At 31.8% G+C, this 15,383-nt stretch overlaps 1 pseudogene; it reads right to left on the reverse strand.

The window, feature by feature from the left end:
- Window positions 1–1,264: 1,264 nt before the first annotated feature.
- On the reverse strand, window positions 1,265–2,425 carry LOC125826302 (polyphenol oxidase B, chloroplastic-like; annotated as a pseudogene).
- Window positions 2,426–15,383: the final 12,958 nt, after the last annotated feature.

Consider the following 15,383-nt stretch of genomic DNA (forward strand, 5'->3'; position numbering starts at 1 on the left):
CCAACAACTTAAATCCGAAATATGTGAAATTTATGAAAAAATTAATTAAAAATTACATGAGTTGTCAAACATATGCTCTCCTCCATTACTTTTTTCCTTCATTTCGTCAAATGCACATCTATTTAGATGAGAGATATGTGTCTTATTTAAATTTTTAAGGTCAAAATTATACTACATTAACAAATATATAACCATAGTTAGGTCAATCAATTTTGAAAATCTAAAATAAAAAAATAAGGGTGCAAAATTACAAAGTTATAAATGCACAATAATGCCAATAACTTAAATCTGAAATATGTGAAATTTATAAAAAAAAATCTTGAAAAAGTTACATGAGTTGTCAAACATATGCTATATAATTGATTGTTTTTTAAATTTCCTCAAAAATCTATTATTTTTCAGCAAGGTGGTCCTAAAAGATTCCTTAAATGATATTTTGACAAAGGTAACATAAGGGACAAATCTGATTGCGAGCTCTATAGTGACTCCGCTGGCTCAATGTTAAGATATTATTTTTTTCCATTTGTTTTTATTTATCCAACATCATTTTTATTTATTCATAAAAGAGTTTGAAATATATCTAAACTTTAATCGAAATTGATGTAACAATCCCAAACTTTAGGCAGGACCTATTATCCTCCTACACTATTTAATAGTGTATTTTAAAGATATATAGGTGCCCACGTAGATATCATAAATATTGCATCATTATAAATAGTAATTTGTCCAGCTGGACACTTATATATCTTTAAAACACAGTGTAAGAGGTAATAGGTCTTGCTCAAAGTTTGGAATTGTTACAACAATTTCTATCAAAATTTGAATATATTTCATACATTTTGCCCATTATTCATTTTATACTTAGCATGATTCTTAAGAGATAATAATAATGATGAGAGATATAAAGGTTATACCGTAACACTCATATTAATGGAGTAATATATAGAAAATGATTTTGAACATAAATAATTAACTGTTTTTGTCTTAATATATAAAATGTGACAAGTGAAAACTATAGTTTTGAAATATTAGACAAGCTAATAAAAGTGAACTGAGGGAATAAATTCCACCATTCCGCATTAAATCTTGTTTTACTGTTCACATGCATGAGATGTCTAATTATTTTCTAGAGTTTTGTGTTATCACCAAATGAAATGATAGCAAAAGAAAGGGACATAGATATTTTTGCGACAATTAATTTATAAAAAAGATTACACAGGATAAAGAGAATACGTGAGAGATTTGAACAAACATTAATGATAATTTAACCCTCGAGAAATTCAATTGCCACACTTTGGATGGAGATGACATCTCCACCCTTTTTAGGAACCACAGTTACCGTAATGGTATCATCGTCTTCAAGTCCAATGTCCTCTAAAAGTTCGGTAATGTCTAGCTGAAATGTCTCACCATAATCCATTCTCTTATTATGTGCATGAACATGGGGCAAGTTGACATAGCTCCCTGCGAACTCCACCTTATCAAGCTCATTTGTATTCACATCCTCATCCTCGTTCAGGAACACATCAAAGCTTATATATTTGCTAGTATCATATTTTAAACCCTTGACTATTAGCACCTCTTCTTTTTCGTCCTTATCCTTTTGACTCCTTGACCCAAAACCGTACCTTTGACAGTACCAGTCCAAATGTGGATCGGAGTATGAGGGTTGTTTTCAATAGTTCCCCGATCATTCATGATATTATTATTACCAAGAACGTAACGAGCACCAAAGAATTGCAAAGGGCATGCAGCATTAGTTATCATTTGACGGTACATTACAGTTAAGTTGTTAGTCACCGTCTTTTTAACATCAGTAGGAACTTCGTCTTTAGAAGAACTAAAATCGATTATGGTTCCATTACAGACGTGTGGATTACGTCTTGCATCATAAAGGGGAGTAGTTTCACGATCGAACATGGGAGGTAAACGCATACCCTTTGGATGGTCCCAATTCCAATATGGCAAAGCGAAAGTTGGATCATCAATGAGTTTTCCCAAGATTCTCTCGTAGAAGTACAAGTACCATCTATGGAAGGGAAAGAAAAGCCAATTGAAATGAACTTGTAAAACTTCATCACCAAATTTGTAAGCATCGTTGCAATAAGCACAATACATATTGGCTTGTTGCATGAATGAACGAGGGTCCTTTTTATCCAGGTCCTTCATTCTTCGAGTGGTCAATTGGTACTTTGCAATATATTCCTCAGCACGTCTTGAGCAACCGGACGTTTACGAAGCTTCGATATGGGGGAAACTTGTAATATGGAATGTTGTTCCAGTCATCTGATGTAGGAGGGCAACAACTATATCCTACTTCTTCTGTACTCCCCGTTTTCGTTGCGTTACCACACGATTTGAGATTAGGTGCTACTCTACTCACAAGACTTAAACACATAGAATTAATGGAACAAGAAGAAGCCATTGTTGAGATAAGTGATAATTGTTCTTGTTATGAAGCAAGGAGTTAGTGTAGTATTAGCTATAGAATCTGTTAGTATGTGTCAGTAACAGATTCAATTACTAAAAGTAGTTACAACTAACCATAGTTAAGTTAAGTCTACCAGTCTAGTTAAATGCTTTAATGTGATGTATTATAAATAGAATAGATACTACCAAAGATGTACATTCATTCATTTTTAGTTCTGTAGCTCAATATAGATTTGTTTCTCTCTTTTTCCTCAATTAGTGAATCTCCATTACTGATTCTAACATGGTATCAGAGCTCGAGGTATCACTCTGAGTATCTCTATTTTCAGTACAGCAATAGGCTCGTGAAGAAGTAGTGTGCATTGTCCCAGAAACAGTGAAGATCAGAGTTCATTCGAGTTTTTTGCAATGGTGGATGCAATTGCCATTAATTCAGTTATAGGACCTCTTTCAGGAACTGCGGGAGCTTATGTAGGAGTCGATGCTCATCATCCTCTTCATTTGTAGGCATGTGATACTCCAGGTAGTTCCTTGGTCTCAATTCAACTCACTGGATCTGAAAATTATTCTCTATGGAGTAGATCTATGAAGATTGGACTACTAGGAAAAGGGAAGTTAGGTTTCATTACTGGTCAGTATTCAAAGGATAAGTTTGTTGTCTCATTACATGATCTTTGGGGAAAATGTAATGCAATAGTCTTGTCATAGATTATGATCTCTGTAAGCAGGGAACTGTTAAGTGAAATAGTATATGCTAGTAGTGCTCAGCAAGTATGGACTGACTTGAAAGAGAGATTTGACAAAGTAGATGGCTCTAGGATCTTCTATTTACACAAGGAGATTGCTACACTTAGTCAAGGAATGTTGTATATGTCTAGTTATTTCTCCAAACTCAAGGAATTGTAGATGGAATTTGACTCTCTTATGTCATGTCCTGGTTGCACCTGTGAAGTTTCTAAGACTTATGTAGCTCATTTTGAGTACCAGAGATTGATGCAGTTTCTCTTAGGGCTAAATGAGTCTTATAATCAGTGTAGAAGTCAGATTATGATGCAGAATCATGCACCTTGTGTGAACAAGGCTTACTCTCTGGTTATGGCCGAAGAAAGCCAGAGGATACTTGGTAAATCCAATGTTGTAAGTGCTGATAATCACAGTTTGGTGAATGATGCCATGACATTCTTCAGCAATAATAAGAGTCATGTACCTAGATCAGGCTCTAGTTCATACTCGGGACCTAATCCTCCTTTAGGATCTGGTTCTAGATCTCATTAAAGATCTACCAGTGATCTCTATTGTGACTACTGCAATTGGAAAGGTCACATCAGAGCTACTTGTTATAAACTTCATGGTTATCCTCTTGACTGGAAGGGTAAGAAGAGAACATCACCTGGATCTATTCCTGCAGCTAATCTTGTGGGTGCTAATGCTGGTACTATTCAGTTGAGGCAGTATTCAGCAAATACTGGTCAAGGATCAACTTCAAGTGCTCTTGGAATGTCTCACAGTGGTAGTTTCTCTCCTACTACCTCTCATGCTCTTATGTCTAACAGGCAATCTCCACTAGCTCATTTTGACCCACAGGTTCAGCAGCATCCTCACTTCTCTCCACAGCAGTATCAACAACTTCTACACATGCTGGATCAAGAGAATGAGAAAGCAAAGGCAAACAATAACTGTGACAATCTGATGGCATCAAGTAGGATGCATTCTGTTAATAATAATAAATGGATTATTGACTCTGGAGCTTCTCAACATATGGTACAAAATGAGAATTTGGTCACACCACAAGTCTCTTTACAAAATAATTCATGTAACAAAGTTCATCAACCCACTGGTGCACTTGCTCATGTTACTCACATTGGTTCTTCTCAGGTCCTTGGAGGGACTGAGATTTCTAATGTTTTGCATATGCCTGCCTTCCATTACAATTTGATGTCAGTATCTAAACTAACAAAGGAGCTCAACTGTTGTGTCCTTTTCTATCCTAATTTTTGTGTCTTTCAGGACCTCTCAAATGGGACTGTGAGGGGGACTGGCAGATTGGAGAATGATTTGTATATTGTGCATGCTGATAGTCAGCTGATCTCAGGAGATTCATTGAAGTCTACACAGGATTCAGTTCATGTAGTTAATGCAGTTTCTTCTTCTCAGTCTTGTAGCTTAGATATGTCTATTTGGCATCAGAGACTAGGCCGTGTGCATGTTTCTACTATCAGAAAATTTAGTTGTTTCAAACATTTTTCATCTCGTTCTTTTACCATTTGTATTGTATGTCCATTGGCTAAGCAAGACAGACTCTCATTTCCTTTTAGCAGCATTACTACTACTGCATGTTTTCACCTATTACATGTTGATATTTGGGGTCCCTATAGAGTTCCTACTCATGATAATAAAAGATATTTTCTTACTTTGGTTGATGATTTCTCGAGATATACATGGCTCTTCCTGCTAAATTCTAAGGCTGAAGTTATTGTTGCTTTAACTCAGTTCTTTGCAATGGTGAAAAATGTATTTTCAACTCAGATGAAAGTGCTTAGATCTGACAATGGGTGTGAGTTCTTCAACTCACAGGTCACTACTTTACTGCATACTCTAGGTATTATCCATCAGAGTTCATGTACCTATACTTCTCAGCAGAATGGGGTTGTGGAAAGGAAGCACAGACACATCTTAGATATGGCTCGGTCACTAAGATTTCTGGCTGGTCTTCCCCTTCGTTTTTGGGGTGAATGTGTTAACACTAGTGTTTACCTAATAAACCGCCTCCCATCTCTTGTGCTGCAAGGACAAACTCCTCATGATTTGTTGTATAAAGGTCCCCCTGTACTTGATCATTTAAGGGTGTTTGGATGTCTTGTTTTTGCCACTGAGGTAAGGAAAGTTGACAAGTTTTCTCCTAGGTCTGTTCATGCTGTGTTTGATGGTTATTCTACTCTCCAAAAGGGGTACAAGATTTATGATTTAGCTACCAAAGACCTCTTTATCAGCAGAGATGTGGTGTTTAAAGAGGCAGTCTTCCCCTTCAAGCATTTGAGCTCTGTTTGCCCCCCTTTATTTCCTGTTCTGCAGTTCCTTGAAGAGACTCCACTGTTGGTTTCTGATCCCAGTCCTACTGAGAACACTATTGCTTCTAGTTCATCTGTAAGTGGATTTGATCCTCCTACTGACTCTTCTCCTGATGATGGGAATGTATTAGGTGATCCTTGTTCTGCTTCTTTGACACCCTGTGAGACTGTTCCATTAAGAAGGTCTACTCGATCCACTAAGCCTCCTATATGGATGCAAGATTTCTTGACAGCTCAACCTAAAGCCTCCTGCCAGTATCCTATCTCCAATCATGTCTCTTATGCTCATCTCACTGCTTCCTATGGTGCAGCATTAGTTGCTTACTCCAGTATTTCTGAGCCTACTTATTTGGAGAAAGCTGTAGTCCAACCTAAGTAGGTAGAGGCCATGCAAGCTGAAATTTTTGCTTTGGAGGATAATCATACTTGGAGCATCACTGAGCTACCTCCTGGCAAGCAACCTATTGGTTGTAAGTGGGTGTTCAAGGTAAAGTACTTAGCCTCAAGAGCTGTTGAGAGATACAAAGCCAGACTAGTTGCTAAGGGGTTTAATCAGAAGGAGGGCCTGGATTACACTGAGACTTTTTCTCCTGTGGCCAAGATGGTTACTGTCAGATCTGTACTAGCTGTGGCTGCTGCTAAACACTGGTTGGTTTTTCAAATGGATGTGCACAATGCTTTCTTGCAAGGTGATCTCTTTGAGGATGTTTATATGGTTGTGCCTCCTGGTTTTTGCAGACAGGAGGGGTCTAACAAAGTCTGCAAACTGCACAAATCTCTCTATGGGCTCAAACAAGCACCTAGGCAATGGAATTTGAAGTTAACTGAAGCATTAGTTCAGTTGAGATTTGTTCAAAGCCATTATGATTACTCATTGTTTACTAGAACAATGGGAAAAGAATTGGTGGTGGTTCTTGTGTATGTAGATGATCTTCTAGTAACTGGTAGTTGTAGCAGCTTGATTGAACAGACTAGAAATGATCTGAAACTTAAGTTTAAGATGAAAGATTTGGGAGAACTGAAGTTTTTTCTTGGCATTGAGTTTGCTAGAACTAAGGAGGGGTATGTGATGAATCAACTCAAGTATGCTTTGGAACTAATCTCTGAAATGGGATTGAGTGGGAAAACCAGTTCATACACCAATGGATCCTAATGTAAGACTGACAGCTATTGAGTATGATAAACATGTACATAGATCAAAAGTTACTCCAACAGATAAACCTTTGAAGGATATTGGAAGATATCAAAGGTTAGTGAAAGGTTGTTATATCTAACAATGACCAGAGTAGACATATCTTTTGTGGTACAAGTCTTGAGCCAGTATATGCATGCCCCAAAAAAGTCTCACATGGAAGCAGCTCTTAGAGTAGTTAAATACATTAAATCATCTTCTGGTCTAGGTTTGTTTATGCCTGCCCAAAGCTCAGAATTACTTACTGCTTACTGTGACTCTGATTGGGGTACTTGTCTACAAACAAGGAGGTCTGTAACAGGTTACTTGGTGAAGTTTGGAGATGCACTCATATCATGGAAGTCTAAGAAACAAGAGACAGTAGCAAGGAGTTCTGCTGAAGCTGAATTCAGGAGTATGGCATCAACAGTAGCAGAGATCACTTGGCTTATTTGTCTATATAAGGAGCTAGGGGTTAACATCAAGCAGCCAGTTCAACTCTATTGTGATAGTAAGGCTGCAATCCAAATTGCATCCAATCCTATTTTTCATGAAAGGATGAAGCATTTTGACATTGAATATCACTTTGTCAGAGAAAAACTACAACAAAAAATGATCAAGACTAATCATGTATCAACAAGAGATCAGTTGGCAGACCTACTTACTAAAGGCTTATGGAAAGCAACACATCTACATCTAATGTCCAAGCTGGGGGTAAAAGATTTATTTCAGCCCCCAGCTTGAGGAGGGGTGTTATGAAGCAATGAGTTAGTGTAGTATTAGCTATAGAATCTGTTAGTATGTGTCAGTAATAGATTCAGTTAGTAAAAGTAGTTACAACTAACCATAGTTAAGTTAAGTCTACCAGTCTAGTTAAATGCTTTAATGTGATGTATTATAAATAGAATAGATACTACCAAAGATGTACATTCATTCATTTTTAGTTCTGTAGCTCAATATAGATTTGTTTCTCTCTTCTTCCTCAATTAGTGAATCTCCATTACTGATTCTAACAGTTCTCATTCCTATCATCTATATATGTACTAATAGAAGTGGGTAAAATAATCATAATATTACATAAAAACAAAAATGTATAACCGCTAAAGAACAAAAATGTGATATTTAGGTAGAATCAATCTATCTGTATTATATGTAAAGAACGGTGATTTTATATAAGTTTGAGATATTCAAGGTAGAATCTATCTATATTGTGTATGGATGAGGAAAAAAAACAGTCATCTATCCAATAAGCTTGAGATATTCAAGATAGAATCTATCTATATTGTGTGTGCGGATGATATTCACTAAGTGCAAAGATGAATCAAATTAAATAGATTGAAAATATTTTTAACCTTTCTTCGTTTTAATTAAAAATAATAATTTTCCACATTTTTGTTGTGGCAAAGAAAATACAAGTTCATAGTTGTCTTTTTCAAAGAAATCCATACTAATTTTTGTGATTTCAATAAGTTTGAGATATTCAAGATAAAATCTATCTATATTGTTTACGGATGATAAAAAAACAGTCATCTATCTAGTAAGGTTGAGATATTCAAGATAGAATCTATCTATATTATGAGCGGATGATTAAAAAAAGCAGTCATCAGTCCATTTGAGATATTCATGATAGAATTTATCTATAATGTTATATGAATGATAAAAAAAAACACTCATTTGTCCAGTAAGTTGGAGATATTCAAAATAAAATTTATCTTTATTTTGGTTTCTTTTACAAACAGGCTTAATCATATTATATCAGATTATATTCCATCCAACTTTAGTGTAAGATTTGTGCTTAAACTAAGCAACCTAAGAATAACATGGTGAATTATTGGAGTAAATCCATACTATTTTTTATGAGACTTGAAACAAACATGATTAGAGGTGCCAAATACATTTATAGATGATTTCCCTAGATATACAAAAGTAGATTCTTTTAAGAAATAAATATAAAGCTTTGATATATTTTCTTAATAATGGAAAAATAGTGTTCTTAAAGTAGGAAAAATAAGTTTTATGAGTAACATTGTATGTTTATTGTATCCTCCCCACTCACTCAACCTCTTGACCGCCGCCACCCCACTGTCTACCCCTTCTACTATATAGTGTTTTATTAAATTACATATAAATACTCTTTAGATAATATTCTTTTGCTTAATTACTTATCAAACACAGAAAATAAATAAAAAACCAACTTGTTCTCCGGCAAAAAATTTAGCATTCTTTGTTAATGTATACATTTATTGCCGCTGAAAGTGCTTTTGTTGTAGTGCCAAAAATAATGTGATTTAAAAAATAAAATAAAAATACAATTTTTGGAGAAGAAAAAATATTTATTATGGAGAAAAAAAGATGGAGAATAATAAAAAATCTTTATTTGGAGAAGCATAATTTTTAAATAATAAATTAAGATTTATGGGTGTTTTGTTTTGTTATTAGTGAATTAGTGATTATACCTTGTAATTATAGATTGACTGAGGGCAATGATGAATCAAATTAAATAGATTGAAAATATTTTTAACCTTTCTTCGTTTTAATTAAAAACACGTAATAGTTTTCCACGTTTTTGTTGTGGCAAAGAAAAAGACAAGTTCATCGTTGTCTTTTTCTAAGAAATCCATACTAATTTTTATGAGACTAGAAATTCATAGTGCACTCTTCTGGACACTATTAATTATCATAGATTTTTCCACCTTAGGCTTTGTGCTATTATTTTTTTAATAATTTTTTTTATTGCATTGAACAATTAGATAACACATTTTAAGAAATTCTTTTGCTCTTTCCTATGATGAATCTATCAAATATTTTTTGAATGATACGATTTTAACCTAATCTTTTTATCTGAACAGGCCAACATAACAAGTAATGAATTAATACACTCAATTAGGTGCAGTGTACGTAATAGTTTGCTCTCATAAAAACTATAAAATTTAATTGTTCCACTAGAACAATAGCAAATACTATCGATGCATAAAAAATTACTATTGTCGTTGCAAAAGTAGGAAGTGCATTATTATAATTACCGGGATGTATAAATTTTCTAAAAAAAATAATAATTTAAAAATATGAATGGAGTCTCTCGATATCTCTAAATACTCCAGAATTAAATTTCTCTGACTACGAAAAAGACAATTATCCTTTTGTTAAATGATTTGAATATCGATTTAACAACTTTATATTATCAACTTATTAGAGTAATACTAACTGTATATAAAAACTCAAAAAGTAAGGGTGCAAAACTACAAACATATAAATGTACAATAATTCCAACAACTTAAATCTGAAATATGTGATATTCATGAAAAAACTCTAGAAAAATTACATGAGTTGTCAAACATATGTTGTATAATTAGTTATTTTTGAAATTTCCTCAAAAATAGTATTTCTCAGCAAGTGGTCCTAATAGATTCCTTTGTTTGTAACCCTATGAAGAAATTAAAGTGGACAGTCAGATTTTGTACGGAAAGTTGTTATGGACAAATTTGATTGCTCTATTGTACCTCTGCTGCCTCACTGCTAAGATATTATTCCATTGATATTATATTGTTCAATCATTTTTAGAGTTGTCAATATGGGCTAGCCCACCCCATCCGAGCTAATTCATATAGGCTTTGATATTTTACGGGTCAGGCCAGTCTAGCCCATTTTTGGTGTGGGCCAGAAAACGGTCGGCCCAACCCATAAGTACGTGGGCTACAGGCTTGCCGGGCCAGCCCACATTTTTAAAAGTTATATATTTTTTTATAATTATTAAATTAAATTATAAATTATAATTTAAAAATATTATCATAAATATCGATAAAACAATATTACATGGTGTTAATGTTACTACTTGTTAATCAAATTCACAAATAAAATTATCTTTATAATATTTATTAAGTTTTTTTCAAGTAAAAGTATAAATATCTAAATAGAAATATTAACCTAACTGTTTTGCAATGATCACAATAAATGACAATATTCCAACCATAAAAATGTAAAAAATAAACTCCTTAAAAAATCATGAAACTTATGGCGTAACTAACACTTCATGAAACCTATGGCGTATCTAACACTTCATGATCATTTTCATCAAGCATATCTAAATCAATTTGTGGGAAAGTTGTCTTAACATATTCATTTTCATATGCAATTTATATGCAGTTTCAATTAGTTAAATATTGAAAAATAACTAAATTGAGAATTATAATATTTAAATGTACACAAAAATATATTACCAGTTTGAGAAAAACCATGTAACCAGTTTCGAGTAGCAACAAGTGTTTGGACATTTTCATGGTGGATGCAACTTCTATACTTAGTGATTTCCTAAAAAACTTTAAATAGATTTTAAGTTTGGATCTCTTTAATTTTAAATTTTAATATTATATTATATTTTTTAATTAATTTGTATTAGCCCACGGGCCGGCCCTACCTATATTTCTCAAGCCCCACAAATCAGCAGGCTTATTCAGGCCGGGCTAAAAAGCCTTTTTTTTAAATGGGCTCCAAAATTTTTAGCCCAGTCCTATTAAATCCCGGGTTAGGCCAGGCCGGCCCAACAGGCCTAGCCCATATTGACGGCTCTAATCATTTTTATTTTTCGAAACATGAAGTGTAAGACGATCAAGGGAAGTTTCATAATTATGTTATCATCACAACATGCAAGGGTAAAATAGTAATTACGCATGATTGATATTTTAGCAAACCACATTACTTTTTCTTTCCATTCCCGATCACTACAAGAAAAAAGTGGATTACATGAAAATTTTCTTAGGAATTACTTATGAAAATTCGTAAGAAATTAAGTTTCATGCGGATTTTTCTATCAAAAAAATCCGATGGTAAAACTTTTCTAGGTAATTATTTCCTGCGAATTTTAAAATCCTCAAGTAATTTACCTAGAAATTTATATTTCGCAGGTCAATTACTTGGGAATTTTCTTGAAAAAAAAATATACCGATTTTTTTTTGTAAAAATTAACAAAAAAGAATTTTTCTAGACAATATTAATTAATAATTAGTATCTCCTAATTGATTATTTTGTTCTTGAACCCCATACACTTAGGACACCCCATACACATAGGCACATGCTTAATTGCACTAACATAATCCTAGTCCACTCTACTTAATTGCACTAACTTAATCCTAGCCCACTACCCAATGCCCAACCTATAAGTAATTACTCTATTCTACCAATGCTCTAACTAATAGCATTATAAATGCTAAAGATCATGTGTCTTCCACCGATGTGATAAAAAGTACCACTAGCATTATACTAAACTTTGTTGTTTTTCTTCAATTTGATTAATTTTTAAAGTTAAATTAAATTAAATTAATTGAGTATTAAAAATATAATTTAGATATTCATTACACAAAAAGTACTATAAAGTCATCTCATATTAATATGAAATAAAAATATATCTTAAAATGTTGAATAAAGCTCATGTGATTTAGCTTTTCAAAAATAAAGCATGACAACTATTTATATATTAAAATAAATCACTACCACCCAACATATCATGAAAATTTTATGCTTACACTTTCTATGAGATAATATATATAATGAAGCATATTAAATGTAGACAAAATTTACATTATGCATACAAAGTCCTTATAAATAAATAATTAAAAATATAAATATATTTATAAATTTAATGTGCAAGGAAGTTATAAATCAATAATTGATTGTATATCTTATTAGGAAATTTGGTATTTATAATTTATCTTTTAATAATTATATTTTAATATAATTAATTTTATATTTGGATATAATATCATTTAATAACTTACTATAGAGAATTTTTTTTTAATGCTAGTAAAAATATAATATACCAATTAGATATACAAGTAAAAATTATTTATTTTTTCTTTTCATATAATTCTATCAACAAGGGGTAATTAAACTTTTATGATAGTTATTTTTCTATTGGATAAATGACTATCCATATAATTTTAATTATTTCTATCTTTCAAATAAAAAAAAACAAAATAAAAAATGGTATCATTGGTTTTTAGTGAGATGAAATATTAATTATATATAAGTTAAAAATATTTATCCTAAAATTTATGATAATGTTCCAACACCATATTAATTTGACAAATATTTCTGATAGTTACTTTTCTATTGGATAAACGACTACCCATATAATTTTAAATTTTTGTATCTTTCTAATCAAAAACAAAATAAAAAATGGTATCATTGATTTTTAGCGAGATAAAATATTAATTATATAAAAATATTCATACTAAAATTTATGGTAATGTTCCAACACCGTATTAGATTGATAAATATTAATGACAATTATTTTTTTATTGAATAAATAACTAGCCATCTAATTTTAATTCTTTGTTTCTTTCAAATAAAAAATTAAAAAATAATAACATTGATGTTTAGTGAGATTACATATTAATTATATATGAGTTAAAAATATTCATCCTAAAATTTATGATAATGTTCCAACACCTTATTAAATTGATATTATTGCATGATAATTTATTAAACCTAAAAATAGAATAATTATTTTAACAATAAATTTCATTCTAGTGATCATTTGTCCCTTTTATATTGTTATATTTTTTAAATTTTGGTAAATATATTTTTAAGAAAATATTCCCCTAGGCCTCCTAATTTTCAAAAATCTTTCGATTTCAATATAAAAAAAATTCCAATTAAATTATATAAAAATATTTAAGTTTGCATATTTCCAAGTAAATCCCTCAAAAAATCTCAAATCAAATTCACAACAATAGAATCCCCAAGTAATTCTTCAAGTATGAAAATTCCTAGGTAAATCCCAAACAAAATTCACATAACACGAATTCCTAGGTAATACCACATATATTTCTAGATAAATTTCCAAATAATTATTTGCAAATAAATTTATCTAGGAATTTTCTTGCTAGAAGATAAAAAAAATATTTTTTTTATTACTTGCAAATTTACCTATGAAAATAATACTTACAAATTATTTGCCGCAAATAATTCCCTAGGTAATAATTTTGCGAAAATGGCGCCAAATTTACCCACCAATTTTTCTGAGAAACTATTTTTCGCAGGTAAAAAAATCTATAATTTAGGAATTTCATATTTCCGCATGAAAATTCGTAGAAAGTATCTGCAGAAATAATCCCCAAATAAAATTCACACAGTTTCTATTAGTGGATTGTTCTACATGTTTTTCCTCAACTTGTAGATTATTATTATTAATAACAATTGCCAAGGCCTCATAGCCAAAATGATGGATTATCACCCTCAAATCTCTTCTTCTCCTAACGGTTCAAAGCTTATGGGGTTACGAGTTAAATCAGCTATATTGTTGAATATCCCAATTTGAAACACATGACATATAAGAGGAAGAGAACCGATAAAGCATAAGCGCCAAATATTTATGAAATTTATCCATGTTTGGTGAAGAGCAATATGATACAATTTTGGTTCTTTAGATCCTTGATTTTATCTTATTATATGCTATGTATTTTCTCTTTTCTGATATTGGTGTCCAGGTATAGCTGCGTAATTTCGTGGCAGAGGAGAATTGTGGATCCTTCAAATGAAGGCCTCTTTTCGTTGTCTATGGCGTATCTCACTTTTTCAAAGTCTCATATTTTTCTTTTGATGGTGTGTTGTCGTGACTCTATACTCTAAGGCTGTGTTGTTGTTATTATTTGTTTGTTTGGGAGTTTTAGATTTTTATTTTAAGGTTTGAATGAAAATTGGGAGTGGAATTATATTCTCTCATTCCACAGATTAATCAAGCAATCAAAAAGTCACCAAATGCACATAGGATTTTTCCCCAGGAGTTAAATTCATTCTTTGTGTTCTTGAGATATGTTTTTTCATTAAATTTTTTAAGATATAGTCTCTTTTACATTCTTTTTTCTCAATTTTCATCGTTTTAATATTTTTCAAGTTGATTATAGATTTGAGTTGGGAACTAATGTGCTCAATGTTTATTGCTCCTTCTGAAGGGATGCACTTTTATCATTCTTGTTGTTTAGCTTAAAACTCATGTACCTGCTTCTATTACCTTTGTTTCCCATTTACAATATCTCCTTATTTGGTTCTATATGTTTACCAATTTTATCTTCAAATTATTTTTTGGAAGTCAATCATGATTTTTTTTCACCAAGGAGCTTTTGAATTCTATTTCTCATTGATTTTTTAATTATTTATTATTTGTTCCATCAATTTGCAGGGATGAGAAGTCCTCACGAGGGTTTATTGAAGTGGATATTCCTACACTTTGATGGCTCTTTAATTACATCAGAATTATCAAAACCAGGTTCTTGAATTTCTACTTTTGTCCTATTCTTTTGTAATTTTCATTTAAGAAATGAATTAATTGCAAGTATTTGAGCATAAAATTAGCAAACTGTGGAGACATGAATTTTAATATCAATGGTGTTATGGATTATCATTTAGTTAAGGGTAAGCAAATTGATAAATTGGAATTTCACATTTTTTATTGCTTTATAAACCATCAAGAGCACGGAGAGCTTATTTAATCTTGATCCAATTAGACGTATTTTCTCTGAAATTGCACTATAAGAATATATCTGCACTATAAGTATAAATAGTCAGTTATATATCCTTGGAATTCATTGTTAGGCTCAAAAACAAAAGGGTCATTTAGTTAAGAAGTTAGTTGAAGCATGAACTGAATTGAATATCAAAAATTGGAAGTATCCTGTACAAATAATATTTCATTACAGAATGAATATTGTTGACAAAGC

This window comes from Solanum verrucosum, unplaced genomic scaffold (genome assembly GCF_900185275.1).
Source record: "Solanum verrucosum unplaced genomic scaffold, falcon-dt-bn FXZP01000060.1, whole genome shotgun sequence".
Classification (NCBI taxonomy): Eukaryota; Viridiplantae; Streptophyta; class Magnoliopsida; order Solanales; family Solanaceae; genus Solanum; species Solanum verrucosum.